Raw genomic sequence first — 13975 nt, 5'->3', positions numbered from 1 at the left:
GGAGTCATTGGTGGGTTCCAATCAGAAGACTAAAATGATCTGACTTACAGCTGAAAAGGATCTCTCTGGCTGCTGTGTGGAGAATGCAGTGGGACTATAAGAGTGGATGCAGGAAGAGCAATTGTAAAGCTCCTGCAGGCATCCAGGAGAGGGCTGATGGCGCAGGTGGTAGCAAGGAGGGGCAAGAAGTGCTGACGTTCTGGATATTTTGTTGATGGAGCCAAAAGGACTTCGTGAAATCTTGGATGTGGGGTGTGAGAGAAAGAAAAGGCATGACTCCTAAGATGTTTGACTGGAGGAGGAGCAGGTGTCAGGGATCAAACAGCAAGTTCAGGTTTGGATGGATGGAGTCTGTGATGCCTAGGGGACTTCCAAGTGGAGATGTCCAGGAGGCAGTTGCATACAAGAGTCCAGAGTTCAGAGGAGAGATTTAGTCTGCAGATCTTCATCTGTGAGCAGAGACGACTGAAACTCATGCAATGGGAGAGCAAGAGGCATGTGAACGTAAACAGAGAAGAGATCCAAGACCTCCAATGTTAAGAGGTCAGGAAAGACTAAGTTATAGCAAAGGAGGCTGAGAAAGAGTGACCAGTGGGTAGGAATTCAGCAGAGTGTGGTGTCCTGGAGGACAGGTGAAGTGAGTCTATTGGTAGTCCCATCGGCCAAAAGGAAGAACACCTTGGTAGTTGGTTTACTCCCATCTTGGGCTAGTAAAGAGGGGGATACAACCCCTGAAGGGCCATCTAGGGAATGGGAACACTGCAAAGATGGTTATCTTGGCAAATTCTAAAAATTCTTAGCAATGGTGATGGCAAGTAGGGAGTGAATGCACAGCACATTAAGTGCCCCCTCTTTGGGGCACTGTTTATTCCTGCAAAGCCACCGGCACAGACTGGTGGTTCCTAACCAACAGAACGCATTGAAATCACCTTCTGAAAAAGACAAATACTATCCCCCTTCTAGAGATTCAGACCTAGGAGGTCTTACGTAAGGCTGAGCATGTGATTCTGCAGGTGCTCTGGGTCTGGACCTCCAGCTCTCTGGGCACCAGGCTGTGACTCTACATGAAGTGGGAGCTGTTTCCTTCCCTGCATCTTTCTCTGTGCTGCCTATGCATACTTCCCCCAGGCCTGAGAAATCTGCAATGCTTCCCAGTGGATATCTGATCCTGATTTTTTCTCATAAAATTAAGTACCAAGCAATATATCTTCCTTTTAACATATAATTCTCACTAGTTTCCCTTCACACTTAATATATACAACAATAGCACAAACAAGATTAAAATGTAGCTTTCACAGAATTCTAGTTCTTAATAACAAACGATCTCCAATTTGTTAAATATAGGGCAAACTTTAGGTCAAGCTGTTGAAAACATGATATGGTGCTTCATAAAATAAAAATGTTCTATTGCATAAGAGCTGGAGAGGATCTTAAAAATAATCCACCCAACATTCTCATCATATAGGAAACAGAGGCACAGAGGGGGAAATAACTTGTCCAGGGTGTGCTACTGGTGCTGGTGGCAGAAGGAAGTGGGCGAGGATGCAAAGCCAGACTGGACTCCTGAGCACTGGTCAGCCAGTTCACTCTTTCTACTCTATTTCTCTCTTTTAGCTATTCCCCTCCCCCCCCCACCAAAGTACAGCAATTAGTGTCTGCACAGAATTGGTATCTTTGACGCCCTCCTTTTTCCCTTTAAATAAAAACAGCTCTACTCAAACCACGAAGCTCTGCGCTACGCTAACCCTCTGGTGCCTCCATAGTATATGTGAGAAGAATGCTGTGGAGGCCTCACAAAGTCTCTTTTTTGTTTTTAATTGAAGTACAGTTGATTTACAATGTTGCGTTAGTTTCTGATGTAAAGCAAAGTGATTCAGGTATATATATATATATATATATATATATATATATATATATATATATATACATACCTACATATGTATGTATGTGTGTGTGTGCATGTGTCTGTATTCTTTTTCAGATTCTTTTCCATTATAGGTTATTATAAGATAGTGAATACAGTTCCCTGTGCTATACAGTAGGACCTTATTTATCTATTTTATATAGAGCAGTGTGTACAAAGTCACTTCCTAAAAAGGCAAAGAAAAAGGAGATAGATGGGGAAGGGAAACCCCACATTTTTGGAGTTTCTATTACATACAAGGAACTGGGCTGGATGCTTGCCTAAGAGTGCAAGCCCCTACTATGTGCCAGTGGCAGAATAGTCTATGTCAGTTTTCACAACGCTGTGCTTTACGCATATTGTGCACATTTCACAGAAGAGGAAAGTAAGATTCTGAGATGTCACTCAGAGCTACCCCCTTATCTCCCCGGCCAGGGAAGAAGCAGGCTTATCATCAGACTACAGGCCAAGCCCACCAAAACCCCAACACTGAATGCTCTACTGATCCACTTCGTATAGACTTGGGGTAGGCAGAATCGTGCCCACCCAAAGATGTCCACCTCCCAACCTCCACAGACTCTGGATAGATTACCTTACGCGGCAAAGGGGGTTGCTGGTACGATTAAGTTAAGGCTCTTGAGACTAGGAAACCACCTTGGATTATTTAGGGGTGCCTGATAATCACAAGGGTCCTTATAAGAGAAAGAGGCAGGCAGGAGAGGCAGAGTCAGAGAAGTAGATGTGACAAGGGACAAGCAGAGCTTGGAGCGATGCAGGGCCACGAGCCAAGGCAGGTGCACAGCTTCTGGAAGCTGGAAACAGCAGGGAAACAGATTCTCCCTTGGAGCCTCCAGCAGCAATACAGAACCATTTTAGGCTTCTGACTTCAGTACAGTAAGCTAATACATAGTTGTTTTGTTTTAAGGTACATTTGTGGTAATATGCTAAACAGCAATAGGCTGCTAATTCAGCACTCTTTTTCCCTACTTAAAAGGATTTTATTTCGTAAATAAGTTCATTTAGAAAACAAACTTATGGTTACCAAAGGGGAAAGGAGGGGGGTCGGGGGAGGGATAAATTAGGAATTTGGGAGTAACATATACACACTGCTATATATAAAATAAACAACAAGGACCTACACCTATAGTTCCCTGTGTGTATAGCACAGGGATCTATACTTGGTATTTTGTAATAACCTATATGGGAAAAGAATCTGAAAAAGAATATATATATATATATATATATGAAACATTTTACTGTACACCTGAAACTAACACAACATTGTAATTCAACTATACTTCAATAAAAATAAATAAATAAAAATTTTTAAAAAGGATTTTAGTAGAACTCTATACTGGCGTATACCAACTAGACTTGAGAGCCTGTCCTGCCCCCACCAATTTCAAAACCATAAGGCTAATCAAGAATGCCATACGAACATTCTTACAAAGCCAGCTGATCTCAAACCAGATAAAATTTTAATTATTGACTAGGACTCCCATGTTCCAATTAGACAAGCATTTTCACACACAAACCTTCAAGCCCAGGAACAGTTCTCATTTTTTTCCCACTCTAAAAACATAACCAGTTTCTATAATTAGGGGTCCAGTTTTCAAAAAAATTATTTCTTATTTTGCACTAAAAAACCAGTGCATCCAGGCACTGCTGCCCTGGATCACTGGTCTCCCTCCAGTTGTGGACCTGGGAGCAGCTCTGCATATCTGGCCAAGAGGCAGGGGGCCACGGCTGGGGCTTCTGACCCAGTAGTGGTCTCCGGGGCCAAGGCACCCCCATGGCCTTGGCTGCTATGTGGGGGTCCCTGGGGTACATCGCCTTCCTACCTGCCTCATTGCCAGGGCTTGGTGGGCTGGTCACTTGGTCGGCGACCCGCAGCACCCAGGGTGCCCACCGGCTGCCGGGGTCAGCGTTTTGGGGTCATCCACCCCACATACTTGGTACCGAGCGGTGGGCCAGGTCATGGGGCTGGGGCCACCGCAGACACCGTCATGGGAAGGAAGCGAAGTCCCAGGGGTGGTAGGGGAAGAAATGGATTTGGCTTCCCCACTGTCTGGTTTATGCATGAAGAGCACAGCCATCCCTGAACTTGTGGTTCCTGGACTTTCCTCTCTGTCTCCTCACCAAGGTTGACATTGGTCAAAGATCAGATACCTTTCCAGAGAGTTCTTAAGCACCACTGACCACGCAGTTCTGACAGTATTTCATGACAACGTATGGTGACAGTTTAGAACAAGTGCCTCTCAGCTAAGAATTTCTGCAAAGTAGACGGGGTAAGTCATTCTGCTGTACAGCCCTAGCGATGATACTGGGGACCATACAGATGATTGCGAAGCCACAATGGCTCAAAAGAAAGTTTCAGAGAACAAGGTATATATATGTGTATATACATACATATATGTATATATCATCCAATTTCAGGGGTGGCAGGGATAAGGGAAAATGCCACACCTCCAAGGGACAGACTGCACGGGACACCAAACAATGTGTTCAGGATGTGCGAGTTTATCAGCTTTACAACAAGCCACGCAAGTGAAAGATGCCATGGACGGACTTAGAAGACACGAGCGGGAGGATCTTCTCTCTGCCACGTCTATCTGAGGCTTTGACAGTTATGCAGAAGGGCGGAAATATCTTCAGAAATTTAGAGAGGCTATAGAAGGAAAGACAGGAGAGACAGGAAAGGTGGAAATATCACAGCTACAGATGGATTAAGTGAAGAGCTTCTCAAGGAGAAATTTACTAACCAGTAACCAGCTGATTGAATAGCTGCAGATGGTCAACTGTGGAATGTTATGGTTTACACATAATCATATCAGTAGACTTCCGATGTTCAACAAACTCAGTTTCCATGACCTGAAGAAATGATGGAATAGGGGGTGTAGAGAAACAAAGGAGGCTGGAAGATTCTGGAACAGAGGCGTTAACAGGAACCAACCTGTGAAAGGAGGTCTCTGTATATTTAAATAGTTATAATGTTGCTTCTTGACACTTGACCAACTGAGGTGTTAATTCTGACTTAAGAATCTTTTTTTTTAAATGAATGATTTCAAAGAAAAATTTGGATTGTAAAGGTATGAAAATATTTTTTTGTATGAGAAAAAAAGTGGGATTCAAAAAAAATTTCTGTAGTGACTGACATCACGTATGCTAAGAAATAAAGTCAAGGCTTTGTTACCTAAAGACAAAATCAATAAACTAAGAATGACAGCTATCTGGGGCCATTAATAATTATAGCATTAGATTGCATTTAAATGAGTCATTCCTAAATATATTATTTTATAGATTATATACATTAATTAACCCCTCAAAGAGGATAGAAATAATCTCTTAGAGGGGAAAAAAATCCTGTTAAAATTCAATCTCTTGGCTAAGGGGTTTTGGGTAAATATAGTATCATGAAGCCTCATCAGAACTCATCAAAATGAATTTCTCCAAGTTTTCTTTATTCATTCATTCATAAACAAAATTAATATATGTATTCAATATGCACTGAAGGCCTCTCCTATACCCAGCACTGGCTTGGCCCTGGATTTGGAAAGACCCAACATGCATTAAATAAACTGAAAAGCAAACACATTCTAATGAATACAGCCTAAATTTCCCCAAATGTACTTATAGACACCCTTCTCATATAGAGCTTATTATGGGTGGACATCACCCAGCTCTGTCCATGAAGTCTTCAACTGAGTTATCAGATTACTAACCTGGGTAAACCTTATTGAAGACTGTGATATGAATGATTCTCATATCCAAATCTGTACACACTTTTCAAAAATATCCATTATTTCAATGAAGTAAACCTGCTTTAACATCCACAATAACTCAGTCACAGAATGTATAAGCTTTTAAAGCCAAAATGAGTGCCATGACAAAGATTCTCTAGTCACAATACTGTATTACACATTATAGGCCTACTGGAAATGGTACTTAACTCCATCTTTTTTCAAGTCATTATTTAAGTTATATCACAACTTTCATCACCAATTCTAGGAGGGCAATACTGTCTCCCTTTTAGGTTAGATGTTACACAGTCAGTGCACAGCTATGCAAGGGCGAGGACCACCCCCTGACTCAGAGGCCCAGGACCACTTCCTACCACATACAAGCCTTCATGGCTGGTAAACAGTCTGCTCCAATTAGACAACGGTGCTCAGTTTCATTGCCAAATAAGTTTAATGAACCAGTTGGTTAGTGGAACTTGAATTTCTGGCTCCAAGCCGCACCTCCCTAACTGCTCTGTAACCTGGAATCCTCCAATGGAGGTGATGAGGGAAGGGGTGTGTAGTGGTTAGGGGCTTATGCTTGTGGAGGCAACAGACCTGAGTTCCAACGCCAGCTCCACCGACGACCTTGTGACCTTGTACACATTATCTCACTGCCCCCAAGTTTCTGCATATTTATCAGCAAAATTAGGATGCTGCTTAATAATAACACTAATGTTTAATAACCACATATCATAAGAGCCCTCCTTATATTACCCCATCTAACCCTCATAAGGGTTTGGTTATAAGGAAGCGGTGCAGCCAGAGTGTGACGTTTCATTACCTGGCTCCAGAATCCCTGCTCCCTGGGGAGGTGGTTCTGACCTGGAAAGCAGCTTCCTGGAAATCCACATTCAGTAAAGCAGGGGTGGAGCCTAGGAAGGCGATCCTTAAGAAATACACCAGGGGTATCCTATGATAAGCTAAGTTTGGGAAATACTATGTGGGAAAGAATATAAAACTTATAGATAAATAACCAAATGCCCTACCAGTTAAGGGAAGATTCTTACCCTCTTTCAGGGGCAATATAAATATTTAGATGACTCCATGGCCACGCAGGCTGGTTGCTGGCTGGGTCCCGTCGAGGAAGGCTCCCTGCCCTGCAGCCTCGTCCGCTGAGTACCTACACTGACAACCCACGGAACTGAGAACTGGACTTGAACCACTGCAATCTAGATTAGAGTCCTGACTCTGTCTCTTCCTTTCACTCACTGGGTGAGTCATCTCACCTCTCTGAACCTCAATTTTCTCATCTGTAAGATGGAGATGAGAGTTGGCTGACACAGTTGGAAGAATTAGGAAACTGAGGTGTGCAAGAGGGCTTTACTGACCTTTATTAAGTGTAAAGGGCTAAACAAAGGTAGGGTCATTACTAACATGTAATTATCCATGCAAGGAATCTCCTGCCCTCACTGACTCAAGTTCTCTCCAGAAACACAGTGGCTGGTAGTATTGGTGGGGTTGGTGGTGGGGGGAGGGTGGGGAATGGAATGGCACTTGGCTTGCTGAGCTTTCCTGAAGATGATGCTTAAGAAAAATGACTTTTCTCTGAGATAAGCTTTATTTCAAACTTTTAGTTACATGTCAAGAAAATGCTTAGCTACTGGAAAAAAAGAAGAATTTTCCAAAACTTCACAGAAAACAAACTAGCAAGGAATGTGCTTTCTCAGGGACTTGGTAAGAAAGACCTTTAACCCTGGCTAAAGATTAACAATGATAATTAAATTATTAAACTGGAAACTTATTGTTAGTTATGTTTTAACTAACATAATGCAGTGGTTTACTGCATTTGAAAGAGTTGAAGAAGAGTCTGGTTGCTCTTGGTTTATTTAGTTAGGGCCAGAGAGCTGTGATATACCCTATCAAAGTCACTACAGGGGGACATGGCTGAGCGTCCGTTGTGTGACAGACACAGGGTGTTCCATGGGTTACTAGACTCCTAAATTCTCACTTCAGCTCTCTAAGAAATTTCCCCCTATTTTGTAGAGTTACTCAGAGAAATCAAGTGCCATGCCCAAGAAGGCAGTTCGGCCTGACTTTATACCCCACTTCTGACCCTTGCGGGGCCGGAAGTGATGTGCTGGCAAGGGCAATCACATCCATTGAAGGAGCACATTTCCTAATTTGGCTTTGTGCTGGTCGTCCACACACAGCATTCCTTTCTTATGGGCATGGCCACACAAGAGATCAAATTATAGATCAGAAAGTTGAATCCTATGCTAAGAAGTAGATTCTTTCAAAGAACATTTCCACTCAGCAATGGCTTTCTGTTGCATACCCTCCTCTATTCCAGAGACAGGTCTGCATGGAGACATGGGGCCTGTGTAGAATCAGGAAGCCGTGGGGAATGACTGCCTTCTGTCTGTCTCCCTGCCACCATACTCCCTGCCTCCACCTCCCCATCCACAAGGCAGATCCCATTCTTCTATGAACTTTTAAACACCCAGGTAACAATACAATCATTGTTCATATTCTGGTGAATCTCAAGATCAACTTTGGGTTTCTTGATCAATTTCTTATGATGAGTGAAGTTCTTATCCATTTTTTAAAATAAAATGCTATTAGTTTTTACTTGAGATGGTGGTATCAGCCTGTAAAAATAATAAAGTACTACCGAACTGTAGTATTTTGGACATATTCAGTTGAATATTTTCTCACCTACTTTAAAGAATCAAGTAACAGATTATATATACTGTGTATGAAAATATTTCACAAAGTAATAGTAGTTAACTAAAAACTTAATAACTTTGAACTTTGTATAATTAGGTATAGGTTTGATATGTATTCTGACAATAATTTTTCACTGTCTAGGCAAGAGTCAGCCTTTTAAAAAAATGACTTAGTGCTGATTTCTTACCTTTAACCTCAAACAAAAGGTTGGTTCTATTCACAATTATACTCCAACCGAGTGCATCTAACCACGGCTTGCTTAGTAGGATGTAGATGCCATATTTCATTTTAAAGCATCAGAGAGTAAAGAAGTTGTATGATGGATCTGCTCTAAGGGTCACTGCTACTCTGGTTGTCTTCTCAGCTTCCTTTGCAGGAAGTGAGGAGGGGGAAGGGGTACCCTCCCTCTGACAACATCTTTCTATACTCATCCACATGGGATTTCATAAAACTTTTACAGAATATTAAAAGCATTCTAAATATTTTCCTGATCCTGAATTACATCTACCCCTTGCTATACAGCTTCTTCTCTGACAACTGCAACCACAGATATCCCTTTCCTGAAAGCCCATGGGACTTAAATTAAATGCTTGCCTGCTCAAGCAAACCCTTGAATACATACTTAAAGCAATCATATGTTAGAGCTGGATAGAAACCGATATATACTCCTCTCCAAACACCATCATGTTTTGCAAACTAGACACCTGCAGTCCTGAGGGGAGAAAGGAGCTGCTTGAGGTCCCAGAACCTCCTGGTGGAGCCTCCACTCATCCTCCCAGATTTCCCTCTCAGCTTACAGCTCTTATATGGCAAGTTCAGCACCATAAGAGCTGCAAAGTCTCCTTATATACCTGTATACCTGCCTTGAACCTATGACAGTGCCTGGAACATGGAAGCAGCTCTGTTAACTGGGGATGGGCATAGGAAGAGAAAAGCTAGAGACACGCAAGTAAAAATCTAGAAGATGAGGCAGAAGAGAGATTATGATTTAGAGAAAAGTAAAAACAAAATGCCATGGGGGTTCAGAAGGCAGTTGCCCATGGAGTGGTTAAGTGCCCGAGCTCTGAAGTCACTCATGCTGAACTTTTTCATTCAGGCACTCAACAAATATTCAGTGAGGGTCTCCCTGGTGCAGGAAACAGACAGATGAGCAAGACAAACAGAGGCCCTGATCACAAGCAGAGAATCAAACAAGCAAGTAAACAGTTAATTTCAACTGGTGACAAATTCTCTTAAGGAAAAATCACAGGGGTAATCTAACAAAGGATGTGTGCATGAAGGGGCAATTTCAAACAACACAGCCAAGGGAGAGCATCTCTGAGGAAGTAACATGTAAGCTGAGACTACAGATGACCGACTGTGTGACTTTAGGCAGGTTACACAACCTCTCTGAGCCCCAGTTTCCTTCCCCATCTGGATTAGGAAGGCAAGGCCAGGTACCTCATGGGGCTGGAGGAATGTAAAAGTAGATGGACCTGAATCACCTAAAAACTCTTAGTAGGCATTGTGGCTATTGTCATTCTGAGAAGGTTAGAGACTCCTGACAAGTGGGAAAGCTCAGGCGGTCAGCACGGAAATGCAAGGTCCGGGCAGGATCACTCCTGTTCCCATTACCTGCTTTTCTCTTCCCTACTAGATTGCGAGTTCTAGGGCAGGGGCCAGGTGATCTCTGATCTCCGAGACCCCCTCTGCGGCAGGAGGAGAAGCCAGGAGCTAGGAGCTTGAGGGGCGTGGGGGTCGGTGACACCGGACCACCTAGCAATCGCTCGCGCCAGTCCCCGCCGTGGCCTGTCCCCGCGGCAGCCATCTTGGGTGTCCTCCCCGCGGCGAGTTTCGTCACGCGGCCGCGGGGACAGCGTGGCAGGGCGCGTGCGGGCGTGGATGGGTGAGCCCCCTCCCATGACGGGAGACCCACTCCACCTTGGGGGCTCAGGGGGAGCTCAGAGGAGGTCAGGCTGCTGGAGGTGGGGAGCTCCGGCAATGGGATGGCAGGGGTCTTCAAGGTGCAGGGACCCCCTGGCCCGGGAAGTCCCGGGCATGGCGATGGGGCTTCTGACCTCCCAGCCCCGGTGTCTCCCGGCAGCCGGCCCGCGGGAGCGCGCCCCCGCTCCAGCCCGCGCCCCTCCGCCAGGCTCCCTGCGCGTTTCCAACCCACAGCACCCGGGCCCGCGGCCCACGACTCACCGCTCCCCCCCAGCCACCGCCCGCGCCGCTCTCGGGACCCTCTCAGCGCCGCCTCCGCCGCCACCGGAAACGCTTCTCCCGCCACGGCGGCCCTGCGCGCCGCCGCCGTCCGGAGCGCGCCCTCAGAGCGCGTCCCCGTGCGGAGCCCAGAGGCCCGGCTGCGCTGGGCGGCGGCCGCGCGCGGGAGGCCCCGGACGCGCCCTCGCAGTCGCTGCGCTCTGGAAGCAGCGTCTGCCTGGTCCAGGCGCGATCCTCTGTGCCCGCGCTTTTGCTTCTGGCTCCATCATGAACTCCCAAGTTCACCCTCACCGTGGTGCGGGGCTCCGTGCCATGTTTCCCATTTTGGTTTCCCCGAGACCGACCCCTTACGTGATCATTTCTCAATTCCCAGGGTCTTACATAGAGTCAGCATCCTCTCATTCATTCATTCAAACCATTGTTTCCCAAAGTGTGGAATTTGGCACCCCTGGGGCTACAAGGCGATTTTAGGTGGTACAAGGGCCGTGACCTGATTTATGTCTAAACAAGAATCATCATCCTGGCTGCTGTGTGAATAGGCTGTAGAGGAGATGACGTGGAGACAGAGAAGCCAGTAGGGAGGCTACCCGGGGCTAACCAGGGGAGAGGTAACAGGAGAGGCGGCGAGAATTATTGCATTCCGGGTATATCTTGGAGACAGGTGATATTTAATAAGTAGTGAAATTACATCATGTTCATGGATAGGAAGATTCCATTTTTAAAGTCGTAAATTCTCCCCAAATTAACCTAAAAATATAATGCAATACCAAACAAAATTCTGTCAACTCTTGTGGGTGTAAGAGTTTGGTGTATAACTTGACAGGGTGACTGTAAAATGTATATGAAAAATAAAGAGCCAGAAGTAGCCAAAATTATTTTGAAGAAAAAGAGCAGGGTGGAGTGACTCATCCTATGAACACAGAGAGGTTGTGTGTTTGTGCAGGGATCAACAAATAGTGCAGCCAAATAAGAGGTACCAGACACACACCCTGCACATACAGAGACCTTCTATTAGCTGCATCCCAGGTGAATGGGAAGGTTAGATATTCATTAAATGATGCTGGGGCAATTAAACCCCTACCTTAAACCATATATAAAACTGAACTCCAGGCAGATTAAAGACCCAAATATGAAAAACAAAACTCCCAACTTTTTAGCAGACAATATAGAAGGGTATCTTTATGACTGAGGATAAGGATGCATTCTTAAATAAACACAAAATGGACGGAATATAAAGGAAAGATTGAAAAGTTAAACCTCATTAAAACTAAAAAAGTCATGCTCACCAATGATAGCATAATAAAAGGGAAAGAGTTCACAGACTGGCAGGAAATATTTTCAATACATGGATCTGGCAAAGAATACATTTGGAGAAAATATTAAAAAGTTTTCAAATTAATAAGAAAAAAGAAACAATCCAATAGATAAACAAATATAAAATAAGAAACATGCAATTCACAGAGAAGGAAAAACAAATGACCCTGATACCTAAAAAAAAAAAAAATTCAACCTGGCTAGGGATTTGGGTACTCAGCGTAGGTTTCACAGATAGTTTTTTAGTGGGACTCCTCATCCTCAGAATTCCTAGGAACGTTTAACCGGTTTCTGTTCTTTACTACACCCTGTGCCAAGTGTTGGGCTCAAGATTTTAAAAAAATTCCTCCCTCAAAGAGCTTAGTGTCAAGGATATGTATATATATATATATATATATATATATATATATACATATATATATATATGTAAACAGGTAGTTACAATAGATGATTACAACTCAGTATAAACATTGCAACAGCATAGTTTGGGTTATATAAGTGCGTGAGCACAGGAGGCATGCCCCGCTCTGCCCGCAGAATGGTGATGTGAGAGAGGTCTGGTAGATACAAAGTGTATCCATTATCTGTAGCCATGGTGATGCTACAGCAGAACCACAAAAATCCTCAGGAGTATACAAAAAAAAAAAAAAAGGTTATTTTTGTTTCTGCATCTATGGGTTGGCTGGCAGTTCTGCTGATCAGAGCCGGGCTCTGCAAGGCTTCCTCAGTTGGTGGCTTTGTGGGTCTTGGCAGGGTTTTCTCACTGTCTGAGTCTCCAGCTAGGACACGTGGACTGACTTGGCTCTGTTCCAGGTCTCATTTTTCCAGCAAAGTTACGGAGAGAGAATACTCAAGGCTGCCTTCACTTCTGCTTTAGCCTATTGGTCAAACCAAGTCACAAGACCAGCCCAGATTCTTTATCTCTTGATGGGATGAGCTGCAAAGTGACATTATAAATAAATGTGATATATAGACAAGTGGAGAATTGGGGGCTTTCTTTTTCAAAAATTCTTTCTTGTGTGTGTTTTGCCTTCCCAGCATCCCAGTTTCTTTTGGGGATCTCCTCACTCTCACTTCATTTGATCCTGGTCAGATTGTCAGTCATGGGACTTTTATCTTCTCGTGCCTGCCACTGCCATGGGTATGTGACCCAAGCTCGGCCAAACAGAATCCCGCCCTGAATTTATATGTAGACACTGGGGAAAAGAGAAGTCATCACCCTCCTCTGACCCTATAGGGGTTGCTAAGCTGGGAGAATGTGGATCAGGGGCTGCCAGGGCTGCTCTCTTTGCCTGTTTGCAGAATTGAAAGTAAGCTGAAAGAAGGCAAGAGAGAGAGTTCAGATGACATCACTGCAGGCCCTGGGCTCAGCCAATCCTGAAGCTAGGTCTACCTCCTAGACTTCCAGTTATAAGAGCCAATAAATCCACCCACATACAGTTTTTTTTTTTTTTAAATCATAAGCTCTTTTGAGTTGGAGTTCTGTCTCTAACTGACTGGGGGCTTCACAGAGGTGGTGACATTTGAGCTGAATGAAATCAAATTTGAAAAATCAAGGAAAAGAAGGCAGATGAAGGAAGAAGAAATGAGCTAAGGTTTAAAGAATAAAAAGCAGGTGTCCACATGTGTGCCTACCATTGTTTTAAATAAACATCTTTCAGAAAGAGCTTCCAAGGAAGCTAAAGTAGTATTTTTCACCTTTGTTGATAAAGAAACTGAGGGCTTGGGAATTCTTCCTAGTCTAGCATTGACAAAGGTTGCAAAACCCTGGCATTTTAATATGGACTTTGAACTGTTCAGGGCATGGCACAAATGAAACAACGCTTAAGTCAGCAAAGATAGGGGGACATTTCTGAGCATAGCAAAAGTTCTGTGAGCTGAGCAAAGATCTTGCAGAGTATATCATCACAAGGTGAAAGTTTCCTCATGGTAGAACAGGGAATTCAGTGAGACTTAATATGTCTCTTTTAAATTAATATTTAAATGAAAACCTTAAGTTCCAGATTCAATTAGCAAATTTATTTGTGATGATAAAAGAAATGCATAATCATATGAATTTGAGAGGTGTGGAAAACTTCATGTACACACTCTATGCTGTTCCTCAGCT

The 13975-nt window shown here is 43.9% G+C and overlaps 1 protein-coding gene and 1 pseudogene across 4 annotated transcripts in view; one reads left to right on the top strand and one right to left on the bottom strand.

Annotated features, from left to right (window-relative positions):
• The window catches only part of SFXN1 (sideroflexin 1), a 47747-nt gene extending 37023 nt beyond the window's left edge, over positions 1-10724 (bottom strand). For 2 of the 4 annotated variants that reach the window (XM_067031898.1, XM_059060600.2), the window contains exon 1: positions 10537-10669. The gene's annotated coding sequence lies outside the window, so the exon portion shown is untranslated. Of the gene's footprint in view, positions 1-10536 lie in introns of all 4 variants that reach the window. The other 2 variants (XM_059060599.2, XM_067031897.1) reach the window with 2 other exon arrangements.
• LOC131755749 (nuclear transcription factor Y subunit beta-like) lies at positions 4317-4773 on the top strand (annotated as a pseudogene).
• Positions 10725-13975: the final 3251 nt, after the last annotated feature.

The sequence above is a fragment of the Kogia breviceps genome, chromosome 4, assembly GCF_026419965.1.
Source record: "Kogia breviceps isolate mKogBre1 chromosome 4, mKogBre1 haplotype 1, whole genome shotgun sequence".
In the NCBI taxonomy this organism is placed as follows: domain Eukaryota; kingdom Metazoa; phylum Chordata; class Mammalia; order Artiodactyla; family Physeteridae; genus Kogia; species Kogia breviceps.
This window is presented reverse-complemented; position numbering and strand designations above follow the sequence as displayed.